This window comes from Petaurus breviceps, unplaced genomic scaffold (assembly GCF_028583685.1).
Source record: "Petaurus breviceps papuanus isolate PSGF00001 unplaced genomic scaffold, PetGlider_PUasm1.0 64, whole genome shotgun sequence".
In the NCBI taxonomy this organism is placed as follows: Eukaryota; Metazoa; Chordata; class Mammalia; order Diprotodontia; family Petauridae; genus Petaurus; species Petaurus breviceps.
This window is the reverse complement of record NW_027186428.1, coordinates 2,785,580-2,798,767: the sequence shown is the minus strand read 5'-3', so window position 1 is coordinate 2,798,767 and position 13,188 is coordinate 2,785,580. Positions and strand designations below refer to the sequence as shown.

At 39.3% G+C, this 13,188-nt stretch overlaps 1 protein-coding gene across 1 annotated transcript in view; it reads right to left on the bottom strand.

Moving 5' to 3' along the window:
• KLC1 (kinesin light chain 1) overlaps positions 1-13,188 on the bottom strand; it is a 108,541-nt gene that overhangs the window by 88,427 nt on the left and 6,926 nt on the right. The window lies entirely within an intron of this gene.

Genomic DNA, 13,188 nt, shown 5'->3' with positions numbered 1-13,188 from the left:
TGTTTGGATTCCTCCCTCTACCCCCAACCTTGCCTCCAGATCTATGGCACTCTGTGTTGCATCTTTTTAATGTATTTATGTGACAGCTGAGTATTATAGTTATCTGTTGTCATCCCCCTTATGACATACTGTTAACTTCCATAAAGGGAAGGACTGTGTCCTATACAAATTTTGTAGCTCCCTCCAGAGCCTAGCAATGTGCACCGAAGTACTTAATGTTATTGTCGTTTTTAATGAATGCCTCTATCCCACCCTTCTTTGAAAAGGTGGAGGACTGCGGGTGTGGGTTTTCGCATAAAATATGTATGTATGTGAGTATGCGTCAGACGAGCCTGACAAAAGATTTTAAAAGCACTTCAAGAAAAATCAACCAATGCAACTACTATTAACTGTGTGTGCAAAATCAACCAACCAACACACACAGAGCCAGTAGTGGTGGCGTTGGTTGATTTTGCTTGAAGTGATTTTAAAATCTTTGTTATGAAGGGAAGCCTCGCTGCGTGGGAAAGGACAGGAATATATTTCCATATTCGAAAATAAAGATTTTTTTAAAATATATCAACAAAATTAAGATGGTTCGAGAATTCAAATTTAAAAAACGTTTGTTGAATAAATCGGCTTCCCCCACCCTACCTCCTCCTACCCCTTTCCCCCTTGCAGTTCGTGCTTCCAGCAAAACTCATTTCCTGGGCTGGGCAGGGCTGCACTGCGCCTCCTCCCAGTCCCCGGGTCATCCCACTCCTCCCAGTTTGTTTTTAAAGTCCACTGGTCCCTGTGACCCTGCGGCGCAGAGCCACGTGCTGCCCAGGCTCACACCTGCCGAGCCCAGCCTAGAGGCCGCGTGTCTGTCACGCACGCACACGCCAGAGCCGAGCTCCCCACTACGCAGGGCACCCCACCTCCATCTCCATCACCACGTGTGCCCTTTCCAGGCGGCCTTGGAACACTGGATGTTCCCAGGCCCAGCTTCTGTGCCGGCTGGGGTAGAGGGCGTTTGCATCACTAAAGGGGACATAGCGGTTGCTTGCCTGAGTGGTACAGAAAACAGCACACCAGGAAGTGGAAAAAAGCACACTGCTCACTTTTGCCACCGTGACACCCAGGAGAAAGGAGGAGGGTTTACTACTGTGTCAGATGCCTCTCAAGGGCCGTTAGCTGGAGGATTGTATCATTTATTTATCTATTGCAAATCTTTTGTCCCTCCAGATTTCTCCGTGCAGTGAAGACAGCTGGCTGGCATCAGTCATTTAAACCGAATTCTAAGCACTGAGTCACGACTTGTAGAAGCCCTTCTAGTCCCAAAATAAAGCGGCGTTTCCATGGCATTCATACCGACCCTGGGAACCACCACCCTTTGTTTCTAACCATGTGTGCAGATCTTTTTTTTTTTCCCCTGAGACTGTGTTGGTCCTATTTGTCGGTGTAGGTGCCTGTGCTCGGTCATTTGGTGTGTTGTGTTGTATGTCTGTTGTGTAGCTTCCTTATAGTCTATGGCTATATCCGTTTTGTGCCTGTACATCTGTGTGTGTAGCTGAGTCTGTATGCTGTATCTATGTAGGTGTCTTTGTGTCTTCTTAGCACTAATCTGTTGCCCTAGAGACCACAAGGACAGGGAACAAAAGAAAGTCTGCTCTCCCCCTGCCAGTTCAATAAGGAGAGGAGGGAGGGAAAGCTTGGACAGAAGGCACTTCCAACACCTTTAGAGAGGTCAGAGAGGAGGGAGAACTGAGGAGATGGAGGTTTTGACACCATTTTATTTAAGTAACACGTACAGTATGTAATGCTTTGCAGGATTTTTTTCTTTGCCAATCTTTTTTTTTGTTCTGAGGTTCCCCCAAAGCACCCACCAATGAGCACCTAACTTCAAATATAAATGAATTTATTCAATCCTTGCCCAAAATATGACTCTCCTGTTCTATTCTAATCAAGAAATCTGGACTCCATTTGTAGCTCTAAGGTGATCTTCAGACTAGAACATGATCTCTAAAGCCCCTTTCCACTCAGATAGTCTGATATTCTCCCAGCTCTGATATCCAGTGTTCTGTAAGCCCCACAGGACTCCAGGATTTGGGTTCACAAGGGACTGAATTCAATCTTAGGGGCAGTCCCCTCCAAACCATAACTCTATGGTTTATTTGGCCACACCCAGAGCCTCTTTCTGGGAATTTCGGAATATAGCTGGTGTCTAGATCTCCATAAACACTGAAAGTAGTAATGGATAGCTGAGAGATTTTTTTCAAGGGGCTGCACGGAGGCCTGGAAGGACTCACAGTATCCTATTAACAGTCTCTCCTCTCCAATATGGCCCCACCTTTCTCCCTCAGGGACCTAAATAGTCCTCAAGCTCCCAGAGATACCTTGTAGTGTGAACTACATAAAGGCATCCTGGTGTGATTGAGCACCTGAATCCTCTTTGCCTCTGTTTCTTCATCTGTAAAAAGAGGCATTTAAATTTAATAACCTTTAAGATCTCATCCAGCTCTAAATCTATGATTCTATGACTCTTCTAGGAAGAGAAACAAATCACTGAAAAGAATAATCTCCCAATATTTCTTTCCTAACCCCAGAAACTCACACAAGTTTCCAACCTCATAGTAAAAGCCTAAGGGTTTGAACCTTTCTCAATAGGAAAACAAATTCAGGGTTACTAGAGAGACGTCCCCCTAACTATTGGACCTACACTGTTTAAATAACTCACAGTAGTGGCGAAGGGCAAAGTTCTTGGGTTTCGGTCTACCATACTATGACAGTCATCTCTTGAGCTGAGAGTTTCTGTAGCTGCCTCTCTGCAGCTGACATTGGGGGGGGGGAGAAGAGAGGTTAAATGAGTTTATTGTGAGGGGCTAGGTGTCACAGTGAATAGAGCACCAGCCCCAGAGTTAGGAGGACATGAGTTCAAGTCCACACTTAACACAAAAAACTAGCTGTGTGACCTTGGGCAAGTCACTTAGCCCCAATTGCCCTACCTTCCCCCCTCTAAAAACAAAAAAAAAATTTAGTTTATCATTTTGTGTCTGAAGGCTGTACAGACAAGCATCCCAAGCACCCCCTCTTTCAGGTCTCTGACCTATCCTCAGATCCCTCTGGAATCTGGAATCCAAAAAGGGGTTACCTTTTATAGATGTCAGACAAAGAGGTAGATCTGACACACAATCACCCAACAAAACGTTTTTGTTGGTTGCTACATCATTCCAATAACTGAAACTTGATCACTTACCTTCGGTGAAGTGTGAATCAATGGACAAGTCCCTAGCCTCCATATGAGAGGTTCACCTCCCTGTAAGGATTTGTTATTTGCCTTTCTTTGCATCCCCAGCCATAGTATTGTGCCTGCTTAATAAATAATAAATGATTCTTTGCTTGATTAATAATCCCATCTAGCTGAATTGAAGAACTCCCCTGACCAGTCTTCTACAGTTCTCATTCTAAGTCCCATTCCAGTTCTGACATTCTGAGTCTTATGATTTTAAGACACTTCCAAATGGTGGCGTTTGATGGTTCCTTGCAAGGGAATCACTCAGAGATACCTAGTCAAGAATAGACTGAGCAAGGCAAGATCCTTTCACCCACACTCAGATAGACAAAGGTACTAACTTGTAACCACATTCAGTTCCTTGGTACTATAGCATTCCCTGGGACAGTTGCCCAGGTTCAGCATTCAAAGGAATGACTACTACTACTATAGTATCAAGGTATCCTGCATCGGAACTCTTCAAACTCTAGTTTGCTGTTTCCTGAACTTGACCCTTAAAAACCCTGTTCCTGGAATGTACTTCCTCCTCAATAACTTAAACTTAGAACAGCAGTCTTGGGGTGAGTTTTAGAAATAAAGCTGACATATTCATTAAAAAGGGAAGGCAGGAAGGGCTTTGCAGAGAAAGGGTGGAGTACAGATGCCAATGTATTGACTTATTTGCTTGACTGTACTTGTTATGAGAGAAGTTTTAGGGGAAGGAGGGAGTCATTGGGAAATGATGGTGATGTTAGAACAAAAAGTGACACTAAAACATTTACCACTAAAAAAGGAAGGGGGACATCAGAAAGTGATAGGGTATTTAGTTTGAATTCCTCCATGTTTTTATGACTTAATGGTTGGTTTTAAATGTACCATCTTATTCTCATGAAAAAGCAGTCTGGGTGGGGGTAGTTTTGTTTGCTTTAATTTTTTATCATTCACTGAATATATGTTTGTGAATATTAACAGAGTCCAAGCCAAGGGAAAAAACTGAGACATTTAACCTATATAATTCTAGCCTATATACACATCTTGGTTACACTTTTTGTGGAACGGTCTATAGAGAGAGAGAGACTAATTTGGAAAAACAATCAAGTCAGGTCTAGAACAGTAGAATAAAAATTGTCACCAATCTTCCCATTAACTGGCTCACAAGAATATTCCCATGTACTTGGTTTGGTAGACAGTGTATCCTTAACATACACTGACTAGTTTACCTTTATTAATCAGCCAGCAGACACAATTAACCAAAAAAAAGCACTTACAGATTTGGTATAGGAAGAACAACATCCCTCCCATAAGCCTTTGGGTGCACTGTTTCACAAACACACACAAGACATGGAATACACCGGTAGAGAGATACGGATCACAAGTGGCTGAGATAACTCACATCTCCAGCACTACACAACCCTGTTTTTCTTGGAAGGAGTTAGGTGACTGAAGAACACTGAGCCCGTAGTCAGAGAGCTGAGTTCAAATCCCACATCAACTGTAAAATAGGGACAATAATAGCACCTATCTTAACGGGTTATTATGAGGATCAAAGGAGATTATATTTGTAATGTTCTTAGCATAGTTCCTGGCACACAGTAGGCCCTCAATAAATGCTTGAAACCTTCCTTCTTCACTTCCTTCCTTCCTCTTCTTATGGGATACAACCAAAGTAATCCTTAGGAAAAAATGTGTTAACTCCTAACACTTTCCTCAATAAAGGTGATATAGAATAAATAAGTAAAATGACCATTCCTAAAAAAAAAAAAAGCCTAGAAAAGCAACAAATCAAAAATTCCTAATTTAACACAAAAATAGAAATTCTGAAAATCAAAGAAAGATAAACTAAATTAAAAACAAAAAATTGAATTGATCAATGGAACTAGGAAATTTTTAAAGATTAAAAAAAATGTCATTGACTAACCTGGTAAAAGAGAGGAAATCAAATTTTTCAGTATAAAATAAAAGGAGATTTCAAAACAAATGAATAGGAAATAAAGGAAATTAGTAGAAAATATCCTTAGGAAAAAAATGTATTAACTCCTAATACTTTCCTCAACAAAGGAGATAAAGAATAGATAAGTAAAATAGCCATTGCTAAAAAAAAAAAAACAAACACCTAAAAAAGCAACAAATCAAAAATTGGCAACAAAACTCATAACAATGAATTTTTTTATAAAAATGTAAGATACTCATATTAACAGAACAAGAAATAGAGAATTAAAATAACCCAATCTCAGGGAAAGAAATTGAATAAAAAAAGGACTCCCAAAGAATCAGATGGAATCAAAAGTGACTTCTAACAAACATTCAAAGAATATTAACTCCAATATTATATAAACTTTGCAAAATTATAAAAACAAAAGAGTCAACCAAATACCTTCTTTGAGAAAAATATATCTTTTTTTTGTTTTTGTTTTTTTTGCTTTTTGGAGGGCAATTGGGGGTAAGTTACCCAGGGTCACACAGCTAGTTTTTGTGTTGAGTGTCTGAGGCAGGATTTGAACTCAGGTCCTCCTGACTCCAGGGCCAGTGCTCTATTCACTGCACCACCTAGTCGCCCCAGAAAATATGATCTTGATAATTAAACTAGGAGTGACAAGACAAAGGAAGAAAATTATAAATCAATATTCCTAGTGAATAATATTGCTATAAAATAGTTAATAAAATATTGTCTACAATAGCATATTAAAAAATATTAGTACTAGATTGGATTTATGATAGGAGTGCAAAGTTAGTTCAATATTGGGAAAATTGTAAAGATAATAGACCACAATAATAACAAAACGCAATAAAAATCACATGATTACACCAATAAATACCAAAAAAAGGTTTTGACAAAATGCAATACTTGTTTCTGTTAAATACATAAAAATGCATAGGAATAAATGAGCCATTTCTCAAAATTATGAATATTATCAAAACAAAACCAAGCACAAATATAGCTGTAATGGAGAAATACTAAAAGTATCTCCGATAAAGTCAGGGTTAAAGCAAAAATGTCCATTATCAAAACTATTTTTTAAATTCAATTTCTCTCTTTTTGCATTGCATTTGTAATGGGGGGGGGGGTTCCTCATTCATCATGGAGCTGTCCAGTCATTATTCCTGGTTAATGATGACAATGAAGAGGTTTGTGGGAGTGGGGAAGTATGGGGGTACTTCTGGTCAATTTGCAATGGATTTGCAATGGGAGATGATAAGTCCCTCAGTTGGATGCCAAACTGGAAAAAGACATGGCTTAATGGATATACAAAAAGTAATGGACATACAAAATGGATATACAATTTGCTTTTTCCTTTCTCTTTTTCTTTCCATCACATGTGGACTGTTTTCAAGTAGCATCTGGAAACTCCACTGAGGGCAGTGGTGATTGTCTTATCTCCCATTAGGTTTCCATGTGTCCCTGAGTTACTTTGATGGATGTTCTTTGCTGATGAGTGTTCCATGGTGAACACACCCAGGAGTGATAGGGATGCTGTGAGTTTTAAAAGGTCTGAAGGACTTGAGACACCTTTGAGTGCACTGGCTATCTTGTCTCCAGAGTGGCAGTGACTGATCACAGTGAAAGATTCTATATCTTTCACTGAAGAATGGCCACTAGCAAAAGAATTGGTCTAAGCCTGGCAACTTTGACCAGTACTGGGAGTGGTTAGTCTGATGTCAAGCCACAGTGAAATTAGCAAATTAGCAGTGTTGCAAAAATCTCATCAGAGGCAGGCTTCCCAGGACTAAACTTTGTCCACAAATTGCAATGGCAGAGCACAAAACAGGAAGGGGCAAGTGCCCCAATATCTTCAGTCCAAACAGTAGTTCTTTCAAAGCTAGACATTATTCCATGAAAGTCTTTCCAAATAATTGTTGACCTTTTCCACATTATAGTATTCGATAACATTAATGCATCATAGTTTATTTAACCATCCTCCTATCATTCCAATTTTGAGGATTTATGGAGTTTTTTGTGTTTTGTGTTTTAAAATTGCTAGGACAATTTTTGAATAGGAGATTTTTTTCCTTTCTAGTCATAATTCCAGGGTTTATTAGCAATGGAATGATAGAGTCATAAGCTATGATTATAAAATTTTACCATATGCTCCCAGATTGCTCTCCAAAGATATTTTACAAGTTTGCAATTCAGTCAGTAATGAATAAGAGTACCTGTTATTCTACAACCCCATCAATAACAATATTCTCATCTTATTGCTGAGGAAACAAGGTCATATAAGAAGTTAGCAGCAGAGTCCAGAACTCAGGTCTCATGTCTCCAAGCCCACTGCTCTTTGATGTTGAGAGACTAGAATGTCTGTCCCAGGCCTGGGTTGCACTATTCTCTAGACAGTGTGACACAATGGGCCCACTGCAAATGATACAAAGATCCATTGTTCTCTAGGTCAGAGAGAGCAACCCTCTACCCTAGCAGCATCCCTTGCACTGCAAAGACCTGAGTCAGTAAGTCTTTCTGCTGACTCAGTCAGCAGTATTGACGTTTGCTAGGAAGTCACTGGCTTGACAGAGTTCTCCTTGCCAAAGCCCATGGTTCTTATGAACAGGTTTATAAGCAACTAATATTCAGTGGGAACACTTATCTTGATCAACCTCACAGCTGAATTTAAAATAGTACTCTAAAGCAGCAGGGAAAGTGATGCTCTGCTCACTAGAACTACATCTTACAATGAAATATAGGGTCAACTATAACAGTCATTGGGCTTGGAAAGGTAGCCAAGCAGAGCCTATGAAATCTTCCTCAATATATTTTCTGTTCAGGGTCACACTTATTTATTAAGGGGGAGGCTAGGTAGCACAGTGAATAGAGCACCAACCCTGGAGTCAGGAGGACTTGAGTTCAAATCCAGCCCCAGACTGTTAACACTTACTAGCCATGTGACCTTGGGCAAGTCACTTAACCCAATTGCCCTGCCCTCTCCCTTCCAAAAAAAGCAAAAAAATTTTTTTTAATTTTAAAAAAGTTTATTTATTAAGAAAAATAATGACAATAGCACCCATTTCTATAATGCTTTGAAGACAAAGTGCTTTTCTCACAGGAACCCTATGAGATTCAAAGTGTATTTTATAGGTGAAGAAAGAAGAAAAATGTTTTGCCCATAGTCATGCAGGTGGGAAGTGTGGGAGCCAAGACCATAACCAAGATCTTTATTTCTGAGTCATTCAGTTCTGAAAATATTTCACATGTGGATGGAAAGACTTCATCTAGGTCTTTGTACTTCACATAGTCTCATTTGGCAGGCACAGAACAAGGAGAAGAGCACAGGAAAAAGAAATCAAGAGAAAGAGTTTATGCCTAGAATGACTGCTTTGGGATAACAGAGATTAAAGGAGCAGACCACTGAGTATTAATAAGAATAGGACCTTACTTATTATAGTGCAAGTGATAAATTGATAACTTTCAACCTATCCCTGTTACTAACATTTAACCAAAATAGGAAGAGTTGGCTGGGGGAAAATTTGTGGAGTTGTCTCAAAATTTACCATCCCTGCTAGTCTAAAAATCAGAAGCTCTGCCATTTAGCAATTATGAGAACTTGGGCAAATCCATTAAGCTGCCCAATCCTCAATTTACTCACCTAGGCAATGGAGAAAATAACACCTATACTTCACAAGATGGTGAAAAAAAGAGATATAGGGAATTGGGGAGGCAGTCAAGGAATCCTGACTCCTCTTTTTTTGCTATTAATAATCCACTGTGTCATATATAATCGATATCCAATTGCTTGCCTTCTTGAGGGGGAGGGAGGTAGAGAATTTGGAACTCAAAAATGTTAAAAAATGAAAGTTAAAAAGTTTACATGTAACTAGGAAATAGTTAATGAAATAAATATATTTTTTAAATGGAATGTGAGCTCCTTGAGGGCAAGACTGTGTATTTTTTTCTCTTTATATTTTCAGTGCACAGGCAAAAGTGTCTGTCACATTATAGGCACTCAATAAATGTTTGTTAAATTGAATCCAAAGGAAAAAATATCTACTGTGTAACTTTGGGTGAGTGGTATCTTGATCTCTGTTTCCACAATATGGAATAACAGAAAGAGGGCTGGGTTTAGAACCCTTCAATCCGGATTCGAATCCAGAGCTCAGACACTTACTGAGCAAATTATTTAGCTCTTCTCATCTCAATTTCCTTATTAGTGATATTGATATGAAGAAGATGGGGTAAGTGTTGTAAGCTACCTTCTAGTTCTTATGTTCTAGGATTGTATGGAAAGAGTGATGGGTAAATTTTAAAGCACTATATAAATGTGAAGTTTTCATTGTTGCTTCATTGTTCAGGATCACATTGTTGTTTATTCTTGTTTTATAGTTATCAGGATCACACTGCTAGTAAGGGACCCAGGCAGGATTTGTTTTCGTGACTTCAATCTTTTACTCCATTTGCTTGATAAAGTCCTTTTCTTCCTTTAATATGCATCAAGAATTATTTTATGCATAAAGGTTTTCTTGATTTGGGCAGCTAGGTGGCACAGTGAATGGAGCACCAGCCCTGGAGTCAGGAGGACCTGAGTTCAAATCCAGCCTTAGACACTTGACACAATTACTAGCCATGTGACTTTGGGCAAGTCACTTAAGCCCAACTGCCCTCCAAAAAGCAAAAAATATATATATATTTTCCTGATTCTCCCAACTACTAGTGCCTTCTCTCTCAAACTACGTTGTATTTAATAATTCTATACACATTTGACTATATTGCTTTATGTTTATTCTACATCAGTTTACATATATACTTGTCTTTCCATTAGAATGTAAGCTCTTTATAAATAGGGATTGTTTCATTCCTTATATTGTACTTGAATCCCCAGTGAGTAGAACAATGCCTGGCATTTAGGAGAGGCTTCATAAATACTTATTGATTGCAAAGGAGCCATTATAGGCAGAGAAAACAATGACTGGGAGCCAAGATGGTGGCATAGAAGAAGAAAAAATCCATATGCCCCCTCCATAACCACTTCAAATACCTATAAAAATGACTCTAAACAAACTTTAGGGCTACAGAACCCACAAAGTGACAGAGAGAAACAAACCTCCCTCTGAAGACAGCCCAGCAGATGTAGCAGCAAGCACCCCAAGCATCCTCAGGGTTTGCAGCTACCACAGGTTCTTGGATCTGCTTTGTTAAAGGAAAGCAACTCAAAATGGGTTAACAAGCTTACTTTAATCAGTCAGACATATATCGTTTACCTTGTTCAGGAGAAAAGGTCAGCACCCTGAACCTCAAAGTATACAGGCATAATTATCAAGACAGAAACATCAAGTAGACAGCTTTCCAAACTGTCCAACCATTACATCCATACCCAGTCAACATCTGGGTTTCCACATTCTGGGTTTTTCAAAGCCGGGGGACTCTCAACAACGGCTTCCCAGAATTCAGATCAAATCACAGAACACTTCTCAAAGTGAGTCCCAAAACAAAGCTACACATCAGGGCTTATATAGCCTTCTCCTGGCTCAGAGAATGTAACAACCTCGTTGACTCACTGGCCAATCAAGGAGTATCTACTGAAAAACAAGCCTCCCCCACCCCAGGCTTCAGGTGCACATTAGCCTAGGGGCAGGGAAGATCTTTAAAATTTACATTCTTATTACAGCAGACCAGCAGGAAGAGTCCATTGCACTGTGCTGGGAGCCAAGCCCAGCCCCTCTTGAGTTCGTAGGAGGGGTAATCACTCTTGCTTTAACCTGCTTGGATCTAGATTGCAGTTTAGGGTGGAAGTCCTGAGGTGAGTGACCAGTGTGCTAGAATCAGTAGAGGCTTCTGAGAGGGCACCCAACTAATAATCCAAGACCTTCTATCCCTCAGTGTAGAAGCTGCCAGATCCTGTGTTATACTGATTGTGTTTCCACAATTGTGTTTCCATGGTAGCTGCAAAACCCCCCAGCAATTTGGGACAAAGCTCTCCTCTCTGGAAGCCGAGTTCTATTGTGCCAAAAAGCTCAAGAGTCAAATAATTGAGTGGCAACATGAGCAAGCAAAGGAAGCAAAAGAAGCACAGCGGTATGACTTTGGATTCCTTTTTGGGGACAAAAAAGGATCAAAGCATAGAACAGAAGGAAGACAACAAAGTCAGAACTTCTGCACCAGTAAAGCTTCCAAGAAAAATATGAACTGGTTACAGGCCATAGAGGAGCTTAAAAAGGATTTTGAAAACCAAATAAGAGAAGTGGAGGAAAAATTGGGAAGAGAAATGAGAATGACGCAAGAAAATCATGAAAAGAGAGTCAGCAACCTGACTGAAGAAAATACCACCTTACAAAATAGACTAACTCAAAAGGCAAAAGAGGCCCAAAAAGGAAATGAGGAGAAGAATACCTTAAAAAGCCAAATTTGCCAGATGGAAAAAGAATCTCAAAAGCTCACTGAAGAGAATCATTCTTTCAGAATTCAATTGGAGCAAATGGAAGCTAGTGACTTTATGAGAAATCTTAAACAGATCCAAAGAAATGAAAAAATAGAAGGCAATGTGAAATATCTCATTGTAAAAACCACTGACCTGGAAGATAGATCCAGTAGAGATCATTTAAAAATTATTGGATTATTTGAAAGCCATGATAAAAAAAAATCTAGAAATCATCCTTCAAGAAATTCTCAAGGAAAATTGCCCTGATGTTTCAGAACTAGAAGATAAAATAGAGGTTGAAAGAATTCACTGATCAACTCCTGAAAAAGATCCCAAAAAGAAAACCCTTTGGAATATTATAGCCAGGTTCTGGAATTCCCAGATCAAGGAGAAAATATTACAAGCAGCCAAGAAGAAACAATTTTAATATTGTGGAAACACAATCAGTATAACACAGGATCTGGCAGCTTCTACACTGAGGAATAGAAGGTCTTGGAATATGATATTCTGGAGGGCAAAGGAGCTGGGATTAAAGCCAAGAATCACCTACCCAGCAAAACTGAGTTTCAGGGGAAAATATGATCATTCAGTGGAATAGAGGACTTTCAAACATTCTTGATGAAAAAACCAGAGTTGAATAGAAAATTTGACATTCAGATACAAGAAGCAAGAGAAGCATGATAAGGTAAACAGGGAAAAGAAATCATAAGGAACTTATCAACGTCGAATTATTTACATTCCTAAAACGATCATTGTAACTTATGAAACTTTACTCAGTATGAGAATAGTTGAAGGGAATATACATCATATATATATGTGTGTGTGTGTATATGTATATACATCATATGTATTATATGTATACATACATATATATGTCTATATAGGAGGGTATACAGGTACATGAATACATATGTGAGTGTGTATATATGTGTACAAGTATACATAGACAGAGGGCACAGGACCAATTGAATAGGAAGGGATGATACTTAAAAGGTGAAATTGAGAAGTGATAGAGGAATATAATGAGAGGAAATGGGGAGAGACAGAATGGTATAAATTATCTCATATAAAAGAGGCAAGGGAAAACTATTACAATGAAGGGGAAGAACAGGAAGGCAAAAGGGAATGAGTCAACCTTACTCTCATTGAATTTGGCTTAGGGAGGGAATGACATACACACTAAATAGGGTATCTCTCCCTACAAGAGAGTAGAGGGGAAGGGGATGAGAGGGGGGATGATGGAAGGGAGGGCAGGTTGCAGGGGAGGGAATTTGGAAGTAAACACTTTTGAAAAGGGCCAGGGTCAAAGTAGAGAATAGAACAAGTGGAGGTCAGGTTAGGACAGAGGGAAATATAGTCAGTCTTTCACAATATATCCACTCTAGAAATGTTTTGCATAGCTACATACATGTACAACCTATATTGAATTGCTTATCTTCCCATTAAGGGTGGGTGACAAGGGAGGAAGGGAAAGAATCTGGTATTTCAAGTTTTAAAATCAAATGTTTAAAAAAAATTATTATATTTTTTACATGCAACTGGGAAATAAGATATACAGGCACTGGGGTACAGAGATCTATCTTGCCCTACTGGAAAGTTGGAGGGGTCATGGGG